Source organism: Triticum aestivum, chromosome 1A (assembly GCF_018294505.1).
Source record: "Triticum aestivum cultivar Chinese Spring chromosome 1A, IWGSC CS RefSeq v2.1, whole genome shotgun sequence".
NCBI classification, from domain to species: domain Eukaryota; kingdom Viridiplantae; phylum Streptophyta; class Magnoliopsida; order Poales; family Poaceae; genus Triticum; species Triticum aestivum.
In genome coordinates this window covers 569763581-569777597 of record NC_057794.1, presented here as the reverse complement: position 1 = coordinate 569777597, position 14017 = coordinate 569763581, and the positions used below count along the sequence as shown (strand labels likewise).

The window sequence follows — 14017 nt, the reverse complement described above, 5'->3', positions numbered from 1 at the left end:
ACACGATTTGGGGCCCATTTCGGCTGTCTTGGCCTATATAAAATTAATTCTAGTGTTCTTCTCAAAAAATATAAAAAAATAATTCTAGAAAGAAATGTGTCGCGTTGTGCCGGCACGCGGGCCTGACCATACGGCCCTGACACGGCCTCGAGCGTGCCGCGTGAGGTATGCCCTGTTTAACGATGTGTCGGCGGGCCCATGATGTGTCGGGTACGTGAGCTAATGGGCCGAAACGTTAGGTATTGCCCAGGTGGCCATGTCTGCTCTCGGGTGTCCCTAAACCGGCAAACCCTATTTGGCCCTGCAGGCGCCCATTAACGTGTATTTTGCAAACTGGCGCCTACAGCGCCCCGCACTGGGCCCGCCCATTCGAGTATTTTCCTCTTTTTTTCGAAAACGCCAAAAAGTGCTCGCGCAGCAGGGTTCGGCCCCTCAACCTCTCTGATCCAACCGCTACGCACTAACCACCTCGCCATCACCACACTGCTGCACTAAAAGTTCGTTTCTCTTCTTATATTCCCTTTTCTGTTCGGTTTATACTTTTTTCTTTTTTATCATTCTTTTTTGTTTTCTTTAATGCACCATTTTATAAATTTCGTGAACCTTTTTCTAAATTTACGAAGTTTTTTATAAATTCGTGAAGTTTTTTTCAAATTGGATGAACTTTTTCTGAAATTCGATGAACTTTTCTCAATTTCGATGCACTTTTTTCCATTTCGGTGAACTTTTTTCAAATACAGTGAACTTTTCTCAAATTCGATGAACTTTTCTCAATTTTGATGACTATATTCAATTTCGGTGAAAAAAAATTCAAATTCACTTTTTTTCAAATACGGTGAACTTGTTTTTCATATTCGATGAAGTTTTTTTGAAATTTGATGAACTTTTTTTTAAATTTGATGAACTTTTTTTAAAATTCGATGAAGTTTTTTCAAATTCACAATCTTTTTGTATTGCGAGCTTTTGTTTTGAATTCATGGTTTATGTGAATGCGTTTTCACGTTTATGTTTTCTTTATTCAAATAGTATAATTTATAGTGGGTATATAATAGTATATGTTTAATGTTTATACTGAAGGAAAGGTCAAAGAGGTGCTGTTTTACTAAAGCTAACAAGTAACTGGCGGTGGTGCAGTGGTTAGCTAGTGTTCAATCACGTGGTCGTTGTGAGTTCGATTCCCAGTTCTCCCTGAATGAACCCTAAATTCAAAAAAATAGAAAACTAAATCTGAAATTTTGTGACATCAAATATGCTCAAACTTTGTAGGTGCTTGCCAAATTTCATGCTGAAAAAATGTTTGAGGAGGAGCTATACACAATAAAAAGATTTCACTGCTCAAAGTATTGAGCATTGATTTTTGTTTCTCACGTGTAGAGCTCGTTGGATGATATTTTTCGACGAAAATTTACAAGCACCTAAAACATTTGAGCATATGACTCCATGTCGGTAGGAAACCACCCGAAGAAGCAGGAGGGACTAAACTTGTCTGGTTTCAATTAGGGACTAAGATTTGCTTGTTTTGAAGTTAAGGGACCATTTGTATATTTTGAAAAAGTCAAGGATTGAAAAATATAATTTCCCCCCTTAATATATAGTAATGTATCATCTTTTTCTTAAAGAGAATTTAACCATTATATAGCGAGCATGAAAAACAAACATCGATGGCACTATCTTACTCTGGTCTTACTGTCATTTGTTACTTCTAGTAAACCACTTGAATCGGCGCCTCATTTCTCATGATCCACAAGGGATAGATGCCACCGGTAACTGGTTCCATAGGGGAACATTTTGTGCTCATGTAATCATTGTCCCACTCACACCCTATTAAATGTGTTTCCTTGGAACTTAGTGAATTATCTGATTCAAGCTCCACCCTGGCATCAACATTTGGTTGTTCAAATGAAGCATGTTGTCAGCTAATAGAACCATGCAAATGTGATGTACTGTCAGCTATAGCTGGTTTTATATCAACTGAACTCCCTCCGTCCCAGAATATAAGACGTTTTTAGAAAGCGTCTTACATTATGAGACGGTGGGAGTAGCATATTGTGGCACCACCCGATCGGCACATATTGTAGACCCCAGAATACTGAATATTCTATTGATCTTATTAATTAAAAATCTCGTAAGAATTCATGACCGTGTGTGCAATCGTTGCCTTCCGACAAAGAACTGCTACCGTTGTTTCTCCAACGTAAGAATTATCCGAGTCAATTACCTGGAGTACCGCAATTGGTTGTATCGATCGATGCAAAGGCATGGGGTTATTCTAATTTTTGAAAGAAAAAAATCCTTATTCCCTTATTATGTAGGGCACTTCTTTCTTTTCAAAACATTTGAAGTTCAAAGTTTGTTCAAAGTCAAACTTCAACAAGTTTAATAAGTTTATAGAAAGTTTTACTAATACCCACATCATCAAGTATATATATACATTGTGAGTTTGCGACGAATCTAATAAAACTAATTTGGTGTAATAGATTTTAATACACTTTTCTATAAACCTAATCGAACTTAAAGAAGTTCGACTTAGGTCAAACCTAGAACTTCAGATATTTTGAAACGAAGGGAATATGTTATTGTTCATTTGTCAAGGGTTATGTAAGTGTATCTAGTGCCCCTTTAATGTTTTGGACGATCAATAATAAAAAGAGTTAAAGGGCTAATGTGTTTGTGAGTGTACACAGGTGGAAGTGTATCTACTGCCCCTTTGATGTTTTGGACGATTAATATAAAAACAGTTAAAATGGCTTATGTGTTTGTGAGTATACACAGGTGGAAGTCCCTCTGGTTTAACCGAAGAATTATTACCCCTAAAATTTGTGTGAAATAATTAAAGAATCCAGAATACCTGTTGAGGAATATGAAGCCGTGGTGTAGACTTTTGTTTAACAGACCCATTTGGTCACGTGGCAAACCGTACTACTAAGGGGATACAATTGAAAGCCAACATTGAAGTCTTCGTGCACATACTCAATCGAACCTCATTCTTCTTGGAAATCTCATTCTTGGCAAGCTATTCAGGAAGTGTTTCGATTAGAGGGTAGTAATGTAAACAGTGAGGGAATTAGATCACGCTGGTAACGAAACATAATAGATAAATCTCTGTTATGTTTGGTTGATGCCCGTAAAGTAATCAGAGTTACGGTGTCTGCTCCAAGGTCGTCGCGGACGGTGGCTGCAAAGGAAGGAGAGCACACAAAGGACGGGAAGGAGAGTAGACAAGGGAGGAGGACGGAGGACTAATGACAGAAGAAGGAGGATGGATGAGGGAGGGAGCCTCAACCTTGCAGCGAACGGTCCAGCCGGCGATGAGGGCGAGCTAGGGCGGCGTGAAAGGGGTCTCGACTAGGAGAAGGCACGGGTTCGGTTACTGGTCGACCATCAGAGATGGGAGGAGGTGGCTCGGAGGGGGTCAGAGAGGTGGCTCAGAGGGCTTGAAGGGGATTGAGGTGGCGCCAACACTGGTAGAGGAGTAGGAGATCTGGGAGAAGGAGGTGCATGCGGTAACACAACCTTTACCCAGGGAGGTGTGTGTGTGTGGATGGTATCGATCGAAAGCTGGGCTGGAACCGTTCACGGAGGCAGCCCATTACGGCCTACACACACCTTCACGAAAGCAGCCCATTACGGCCTACACACACCAAACACGCGTAACATTTTGGGTTTACACTGTAAACAGGTTATGAGGATTATTATTTTTCCGAAACAAACACCTCCTTAGCCTCAATGTCTTCGGGACATCAAAGTTAAATTCTTAGTTAAGGAGTTGGATAATTTGTTCCAAAAGTCAGTAAAATGCGCCGAGTTAAAAATCCGATCGATATTCACATGTCGTGTTGGCGTTGAACCTGTAAAATGAATACTCTCGCCACATCACCTCCTATATTTCTTCGGTTTCGCAACAGCACCCCTTTCTGACTAGACTTGAGACTAAGAGAAATGTATGTATTGTCAACTCAGGAGCTAAATTGGAAATGAGTCCTGGTTTTTTCTTTTTTTCTATATACTGCAAAGCAAATGAGGCGGATTTCATACGGACGTCAAGACATCTGAGAGCTTGCAGGCTAGGGCAACAGAATACAACAGCTCAAAGGATTTTATTCTTTAAACTCCAATAAATAGTACAATACCACTAGTTACTTTACAGGTTTTGATCAGCTGATAAGAGAAATCAACAAGAAAAATACAAACTCCTTGGAGCTCGATGCGTCGGTCCAACAACAAACCCAACCGAGTACAAGTTTTGCAACTCATGATGCTCACCAAGCATCCCAACCTTCCTTCCGCTCACAATCTATTGTTCTTCATCAGCTCCACAAATTCACCAAACGCTGCAACGCCAAAAGAGTTAAAACAGTGAAGTCATATCCACAACCGGATTAATAATGGAACTAATAATTTTCTTCCGAAAAACTGTTTTGCGTGCATGCAGTAGCCAAGAAGTTATACATACCGAAGTCTGAGTCATGGGGCCTGGGGGAGGACTCCGGATGGTACTGGAGAGACATAAGCTTCATCTTGGGGAGACCAGCACAGCTCTGGTCATTTAGGTTGATGTGTGTTAGTTGTACTCCTTCCGGGAGCGATTCAGGGTCCACAGCATAAATATGGTTTTGCATACCAAATCAAATGTTACATCGATTCATATGTACCAGTAATTCAAAAACGACAAAAAAAAGTGGCATTCTTGTCCATAAGCTAATGAAACAACACAAAATGGTACCAACTTATAAGCATAACTTACTATCACTGCTGCTTAAGCACCAGTACAATTGGTGATGAATAATCAAACTAACCTAGGAATCTTCAGAAATATATAACTTGAAGTTCAAAAAAATGTATAAAACTTGCACAGATGACCTTATGTTGAAAGTAAGGCTTTCATAGTCCCTAGACCAAAACCGAAGCAAATAGGTTCATGTACTTTGGTAAGTAAGACTTACCAAAGTTACGCATACCTGACTATCACTACAATTTGGCAAAATATACAAGTAATAAACAAGGCAAGTAAACTAACTGAAAAGATAAGCAAAATGTGCGGGGTAAACTGACAGTCTGTGCTTGTAAACTGACAATGATAGTTTCGACTAGGACTCCTATTCTTGTAATTCTTGCCGGTGTAGTGTGATCATTTTCTCAAGCATTTGTGATTCCATCAAAGTTGCCACCAAACCAGACGACGCCCTCTCTTTCACCAGCTCCGCCCACCCAACAACTAGTGAGTCATGCATTCTTGCGAGTGTAGTGTGATCCTTTGCCTTGGCTGCTGCTCCTCCCGTTGTTGTTCCTCCACAAGTAATAACTAAACTGTACCATGAATCATCTCCTGTAACCTTGTTACCTGTACGATTTTTGGCCCGGTTTTTCTCATAAACGGGATCAATTTGTTTAGATTTTTGATCGGGTTTCCTTTATAAACTGGATCAGCCAAAGCTTAAAAGATGACTCTTAGCTTTGGCAGCTTTTTGAGTAATATATTTAGGTACGTACATATCCTCTCGCCCCGGTGACCGTTCAAAGAAAAGAAAAACTATACCATGAAGAACGGCTACCCTCCGATGCTACCCTCCTTTTGAGAGCGCCCCCCTACATCATTCTGAAATATGTCATCATCACGGCCCACCACACCTCATTGCCTAGAAAAACTTGTACGGGGTTTTGCCTCGGCCAACTCAACAATTATCAATGAGATATTTTAGCGGGTGCACCCATACTACTTCTCATTAATTTTTCCGCACATAAAAATAACAACTAAACAACAATTATTTCATTTGATATAATATGAATTTCTATGATACACAAACAGTTACAATAAAAATGAATAGCAAATGACATGAATGCCCAAAAATCAAATTACTAAAAAAAACAAGATAATGCACTTGATTAGCAACCCGTAAAAAAATGCATTTGATTAGCAATGTGAGTGAGAAAAGGAGGTAGGAGGAGTGCACAGCCTACTGCGTTGCGGGTGCGTTGCGTTCTCGCTCAGCTGGAACAAAAGACCAGCAGCTGGGCCTCCACTTTCCCCATCCATTCTTCCCTTTCTTGTTTCCGTGTCCGTCCTCTCCTCGCTCGCTTTTCATCTTTTTTCTTTCTTGTGATCTATCTATCGACTCCTCCTCCTTCTTCTTCTTCTTCTTCTTCTTCTTCTTCTTCTTCTTCTTCTTCTTCTTCTTCTTCTTTCTTGTACAAATCCAACTGATTGAGTCAGTGAATATGTGGTGGGGGATCTTCAACCTCGCCATGGTTTGCGTTTGCACGATTGGGATGCTGCCTCTGGCTGCACCCACCATCCACCACGGTAATTTATTCTATCATGTTCTGCATCTTCTTCTTCTTCCGACTTACTGTAGATTCCTGTATCTGTATGCGTACATACATCTCAATTATTTTTTATGTTCTCGTTTTCTTCTTCTTCTTACGTACACAAGGAGGAGGACGACGAGGAGGGAACCCGGCGAACGACCTGGTGGCGATGGTGAACGGCGACCGGGCATCGGCCAAGCTGCCCACCCTCCGCCACAGCAAGGGCCTCGGCTGCATGGCGCTGCAGTACATCTCCCGATGCAGCGACAAGAGCGGGTGCGCTGACGGCGGCACGCTCGCCCCGCCCTGCCGTCCGCCGGAGACCGACATCACCGAGGTCTACGCCGCCAACTGCGGGGTCGAGCTCCCCACCGTCGGCGCCATCTCAGGCCGCATCCTCGGATGCGGCTTGCACGCGGGCGTTTACGACTTCGAGATAACCAACGCCACGGTGTTCCGCGGCAAGGACCAGACGCTGCCACGCTGGTGGGCGCCGGCGTGGACGGAGGATTCTGGTGCCTCCTCCTCACCAGCGGCAGCCCCAACTCCAGCTTCCTGCTGGAGGACGCCGGCAGGGGTATCGCGCAGACACACGGCTGCTTCAGCGACCCGGACACCCTCTCCTGCAACGCCTCCGCCGCCCAAACCAGGCGAGTCACCGCCGGATCCTCTGCCTTGGCTCCGCTTCTTCCCCTGCTGCTATTCCTCCTCTAATCAAGTGGAGTAATAGAGCTCTGTCCCAACAGAATTATTAAGCTAGCAGAGACATATACTACTACAACTCCTACTCTTGTACTCCCTCCGTTCACTAAAATGTTTTAGATATTTTAATATAAACTACACGCGGACTGAAATGAGTAAAAACATCTTATAATAATAGTGAATGGAGGGAGTACTGCACAAAGAGTGAGTCATGCATTCTTGCCAGTGTAGGGTGATCCTTTGCCTTGGCTGCTGCTGTTCCTCCACTAGTAATAACTAAATTGTACTATCAGAATTACTGTGGGCATTAAGCTTGCAGTGGCAGAGAGGGACAGATACTACTACTCCTGCAATTTTGCTACTCAACCAGCCAGTCATGTCATGCATTCATTTCCACTTGATATTTCCAAAACATTTGGGATTCATCTTTCCCCTCAAATTTTAAAATTAGAACTGCAAATTTAATCCATACTTTCAAACAAATAATTAGTACTAAGTAATAGGAGTAAAATTTACAGTTTAGCGAGCTACTACCTCTGTAAACAAATAATGTAAGATGTTTTATTATGTCACTACTTGTAACGCCCCGGCCACAGCCACCGGTTCCTGGTCATTACGTCTGTAGGGATCTAGACTGACCCCATAGATCAACACTAGTCTTTCCTACATACTTTCTCTTCAGTTGTGTGCATCTGGGACCAGCTTTTTGTTTGGTCACTCATACTAGAATTGCTCTAACCTAAACACACTTAATTTTGAAGTTCTTTTTAAACGGGCTCCCGGGAAAAAAGGAATTCTTTGTTGATATGAGTAGGCTGTCGTTCCTATTAAGCTAGGCTCTCACATACACGCCCACTCAAAGGAATCGATGTGCTTGTCGGCCCACAGGAACCTTCCCACCGGTTCCCGGCAGTAACGCCTTGAGGGATCTAGACTGGCCCCACAGACCAACACTAGTCTTTCCTACACACTTTGTCCTCACTCGTGTGCACCCGGGACAAATTTTTTCGGTCGGTCAGCCATCCTAGAATTGCTCCAAGCCAAGCACGCTTAACATTGAAGTTTTTCAAATGGGCTCCCGCAAAAGAAGGAATTCCTTGTTGATATGAGTAGCCTATCATTCCTATTAAGCTAGACTCTCACACTACTTTAGTGACCTAAAACGTCTTCTATTTATTTACAAAGGGAGTATATTGGAGTAGGATTGAAAAAACCATTTTCATCATCTATAAAATACTACTGCTATGTATATGTAGAATACTACAAACCAAGTTCATATCAGGTGGATCCGAAAATTAAGACAAGGCAGGCTAAGTAGCTTACTTATAATTGCAATCGCAGGTAAAATAAACACCCTGCCGATTTAGTTACCCGCAAATCCCTAACCCAAAGGTGACGACGGCGGAGAGCGAGTCGGAGTGGGAGATGGCGGCCGCGAAGGCTAACCGTAACCCAAAGATGTCGGCGCCCAAGAAGAGCAAAGAGGAGGGGGGCTGCTCGACCCCGATCCTTCAGGTCTTTTGAGCACTTAAATCTTGACCCTAATTTCTAAGTTTATAAGACTATTAGCTTTACGCTCCAATCATCTTTTGATCTCTTAAATGTTGACCCTAATTTCTAAGTTTACAAGACTATTAGCTTTATGCTCCAATCATCTTTTGATCACTTAAATTTTGACCCTAATTTCTAAGTTTGATGTTTTTTAAAAAAATACGTGAATAATCTTTTGATTCCACGAACAATATTTTGAAAATTTAATGTCAGGAACTTATTTTTTTCGAATTATTCAAACATTTTTTTGTGAAATATGTGACATGTTTTATTGTCATGAGAAAAATGTATGCTTTTAAAAAATGCACAAACACTTTTTTTAAAGCGTGAACACCTTACAAAATTAATTAATTGAACATTTTTTAAGTTTCATGGTTTTTTAGAATTGTATAGAAAACCTTTTTTTTCTTTAGGATCGGTAAAAACTTAAATAGTTTAACACTTTTATAAAATTATGTAAACAGATTTATTACAACATCTGAACACTTTTAAATATATTTTTTAGATGAACACTTTTAAATATTTATTTAATAAGAAAATCAAATAGATAAAGTTGGGCCAGCCCAGCACGAAGCATCAAGTCCTCAACAACAAAAAAACAAGCATCCCGCCAATTTAATTAGTCACCCAGACTTGTCCCCAAACCCCTAACCCTAACCCGAAGATGGCGGCAGCGGAGGCTAACCCTAACCCGAAGAGGGCGGCCCCGCTCCCTCAGGTCTTCCCCGGCAAGGATTTCGTCGACATTCCCTTGAATGCCGACGAGGGCCCCGCCTGGTCGCTGCTCGTCGGCGTCATGAGGGGCGCCCTACGCTTCCACCGTCTCCGCGTGGCGAGATCGGGGCGGATCTCCGGCCGGAGCAACGAGGTGCTGGAGATCTTTCACGACCTCAAAAGCTCGCACGGGTGCAGCAGCTTGAGGGCCGACGCCGCCCTGGCTCCAGACGGCCGCTCCCTCTGCGTCGTGCAGCAGGAGGAGAACGAGCCAACCCACGCCCTGCAGCTGCAGCTGGAAGCCGACGAGGAGGAGCTGCGGGCCGAAGCGCCCCTCCCTCCGCTGGCCTGGAGCACGCATGGCCGCTGCATGCCGTCTCCGCGGACGGCCACATATGGGCCGTGTCCGCGGGCCGCTGCTCCGTCTCCAGTTTCCACCTGGTGGTGCAACGCCTCGTCATCCACGAGGAGGAAGAGGGCGTAGCCGGAGGACGCTGGGAGCAGGTCGGCAGCCCCTTCATCCACCATTGCAAATTCGACCTCTCCTTCCCCATCTGGGGTGGCAGCTTCCTCCAGGGCTACGCGGTGCTCCCCGGCCACGGCCGGGATGGGGGCACCATGATTCTCATCTCCCTCCAGAATAGCCTCTTCTTCACCTTCGATTGCTCGGCCCCAGACTCCGGCTGTGGACCAAGGTAATCCGCACCTCAGACGAGTGCTACCTCCCTATCAATGGCCGCGGCCTGTACGCAAGAAAGCAATGCCATCTACATGCTGTGGAACAACGTGGTCTACGAATACAAGCTCGCACCGGCAGATGAAGAGCGAAGGCTCAAGCTGCATCTGCCTGCGAGGATTGACTCCGTTTGTCCTTTCATTGTAATGCAAGGAGATGGCTTCCTCGCCCATCTGGGCTCGGGGCTCATGTGCTCTGTCTGGATCAGCCTCGATCTCTCATGCGGGTGTGACCACCTACATGCCTTTGTCACCACCTTCCACATTGCTCCCCTGCCCTGGGATGTCAAGGTCCTGCACTCCACCTTCCGCCAGCTCGACATGTTGCCCATGAAACACATCCATGAATTTCAATTATGCTTTGTGCAGTAAGTTTTTCTCTCCACTAATCCATGTGTTCATTTTGGTCATCTTGCTTACAAATTAATCTTTTAATTTATCTACTAATCAACCACTTAGAGAGTATATGGATGACAAGGTGCTGCTGCCTCAACTCCATGAAGAGCAAGTGCTTGATGATCCTTGCAGGTCTAGACATTACTTTGGTTCCAAGTTTCTTTGTGCCTTCCAAGCTTCTTAATTAGTGCATGACATATTTTGCTTCTTTCATCCAGGCATTTTCTCCCACCAAGTCCTCCTAGGTACGTGAAGCCACCACGTATCCATATTGACAAGGATCACTTGTTTATTATCTGCCAAGGTGGTTCACAATCATTTATCTATAAAACCAGTCTGGATGAGATTCCAGGGTTAGAATTCGAAAGCGCACCTCCTCTCAAACCACATTACATTGTACATGGAGATGATCATGGGCACAGGCATTTTTTCGGAGTAGCTCAAAACTATGTGCTGTCTCATTCCTAAAAGATGGCATGGATGTGATTAATCTTGACACCACATGTCACGCTATGGATATCCTTGCACGCCGGCCTGTTTCTGTTGACGATCCTTTTGTTATGGTTATCCAAGTTGGTCGAGCGACTTTTGCTCTTACTGAGACTCTCCAAGTTTACTCTAAGGCCCACCATGTTTCTCCTCCTGGATCCACCTCATGGGTGCGCTGCCACACAGACCAGTCTAATGTTCTTGACAGGAAGGTCAAGCTCTCGGGATATGTTGTACTGGGTGATGATTCCTTTATAGTCTGTGATACTATCACATGTTCTTGTCTTCGGTTTGACGTCGGTGCCAAGAAGTGGCATGTTGTCATGCCTTGGACTATATGGGGAGAATACCTGCCAAGGGCTATGCTTAGAAACCGCCTTTTAAACGGCGCATGTGTATTTGTGGATGGTTTTATCTACACATGCTCAAATCGTGGGCTTGCTGCTTATGAACTACTCTCTGAAAATCATATTGTGTACCTCAAAGACCCAATCTTTTTGCCATTCTCATGGGAGAGTAAACAGTGGGAGAGCGAAAGAATGTGTTTGGATTATGCTGGCAAAGAGGTCGACTCTGGTACCATATTGTTTTGGGTGGTGCAAGGTGAATCTCTCTCCCTCTCTCTCTCAATTATGCATGGTGATCAGTTTATGAAAGATGTCATCACCTCTAATGTTCTTGTATATACAGGCGTGCCATTCAATATAGACCCCCCAAGAATCAGCTATGGATCACCGCCGTCCAGGTTGAGACTGAGAAAACACCCAGTAAGAGCATGAAACCCGTGGAAATTAAACATCTTCTTTGTGCCGCACCTCTCATTGATCAAGTGGAAGGAATTGATCAGGAGGAAGTAATCAGAACCACATGCTTTGGGGTCTCTTTCTGATTGGTACATTTGTTGATTCTAGCCATATTTCTTACTAGATTCCACATAGATAGCGATGCTGCAAGCCGGCAACTCAGTGCAAGGATCTGTATGAAGGATTGAACTTAGGAGTGCTATATACAGTGCTTGAAGTGAGTGAGCGAGAAATTTCCAACAGAGTACAGTGCGCGCGGGGATGGAACTTCTGAACTAAGAAGTGAGACGGATTCTGAAGTACAGGTGAGAAATCCTCCTCGTCGAGTCGATGGGTTGGTTGAATCAGTGAGTCGTGCAATGGAGTATATGTTTCATCGGAGAAATGCGGCGACCCCCTGTTGGCAGCTGGGTGCGATGGTATGAGCTACCTAATAATTTTGTATGCTGATTTGTCGAATAGGACGCTTGATGGAGGGCCTGAACAAAGCTAAGTGCATGAATAGGAAGAGGGGCGACCAGTACACGCAGGGTCCGAGGTTGGACAAGTTCAAGGAGATGCCGGTGAAGAAGGCTGAAGAGCAGAGAGTGGAGTTTGACGGCGCCAAGGGCGAGTGGAAGTTCAGGGTGAAGCACTTCAGCTCCTACGGGTTTGGTGAAGCTGAAGCCGACCTGGGCTGCCGATTCCTTGTAGCTTTATCGATAGGTGCCTGGTCGGTTGTGATGCTTTCTCTGAATGATGCTATGAGCTCCTTCCCATGTTTTTCTCTGTACATATCTTTTCTTCTTGCAGAATGCACAAAAATTACATTCTGGCACCAATCTAGCACGTGCGTGGATGGATAAATGAAGGGACATCTGTGCAAATCTGGTCTATAGATTTTATTTTTGAACTTTGGTCGATAGATAATCTTGTTGCTGTCCTGAATGGAATGCATCCTTTTGGTGATCATATTGTTTGATTAGTAGAGTTATCTTAATGCCTGCGGCTTCTATATGGTTTTCCTAATATATTTTTTGTTTGCGTAATGTAATGTATTGAATTTGTTGTTTTAATACAGTATGTGTTTAGCGCGCTGAGGAGCTATGCCTGATTAACACTCTAGCAGAGCAGACAGGGTCACACCTTTGGAGACCTCTCTCGTGGGATTTGCCAATAAGGTTTCGACAAGGAGGACGGAGAGCAGCTTTCCCTCGGTTGTGTCCAGGGAAGTGAAAGCAGGAAACGCCTTGAGCTGCAGTTGATCCCACCAGTGCCTGAACCAGAGGAGCAGAACAACCCTGGACAGCTGCTGAAGGTGCAGCAACTGTAGCTTCACCTTCTGATGTTCTTGGCTTGCTCCGAGAAGAGGCGCACTGTGCTATATATGACATGTCGCCTGGGTGATTCCTGCTATATATAATACTGTACTAAGCAAGCATTGGAGTTGGCACATAGAATAGAAGTAGAGATGAACAAACGCTTCAATTTGCATGTCAGCGCTCGACGATGTTTGATGTTCTAATCATGACTAAAGTAGAAATCATCTTCGGTACAGCCATCTAAGGAAGTCTAGCACATAGATTTGGCACGATTTCTTTTTAACGAGAGTCATCTTCAGCTCATATACAGTGCACAGTTAAGGAGCGCACACCAGCGCATGGACTGGCACGAGCAATTCCGCGAACAGGTTGTGGGCATGCGCCGAAAGGGCGCCGCTGCTTCCAAAGAGCCCATGGAAAAGGCACCAAAACAAAATCACTGCGGTGCAAGGAAGGCGAGCCGCCGAGGAGACGGTGGTGAGGAGGTTACCGTGTGTAGAGAGCGAGGGGCGCGCGCGGGGAGCAGCTGCTGGCCGGAGGAGGAGGTATGCGGCTCAGTGGCGGAGCCAAGGGAGGGCCAGCGAAGGCCATGGTCACCCCCGTGCTTCGGCCTCAAGTACCCTGCCCTGCCCTTCCTGCTCTCGAACACATGGCGAGGAGCCGCCATTACCAGTTGCGAGCTCATCGTTGCCTTTTTTTCAGTTGAGCGAGCTCATCGTTGCCAGGAGGAGGAAGAAGACATCCTGGGCCTGGGCTTTGAGCTGTTCCAAATGGGTAAGTACCAGTCCACTGGGCCAGACTGAAAGCCTCAATTATACTCTTATAAAAAGAAAAGTTTCCAAAGTGGCATGCTGGTTTTTGATTTCTTCCACCTGATGAAGCTTATTGTGCATCCAACTTAATTAGTCTTCCACCCTTCAAAAAAAAAACTTAATTAGTCTTCCACACATTTGATTTCTACTTTTTCCATCTTGGCCTCGTGTCTGTCCAAACTGAAGTTACAGCTCACTCATTTTACTT

At 44.4% G+C, this 14017-nt stretch overlaps 2 pseudogenes; both read left to right on the top strand.

The window, feature by feature from the left end:
- Positions 1-5880: 5880 nt before the first annotated feature.
- On the top strand, positions 5881-8176 carry LOC123181734 (uncharacterized; annotated as a pseudogene).
- Positions 8177-9129: 953 nt separating this feature from the next.
- On the top strand, positions 9130-12600 carry LOC123181725 (uncharacterized; annotated as a pseudogene).
- Positions 12601-14017: the final 1417 nt, after the last annotated feature.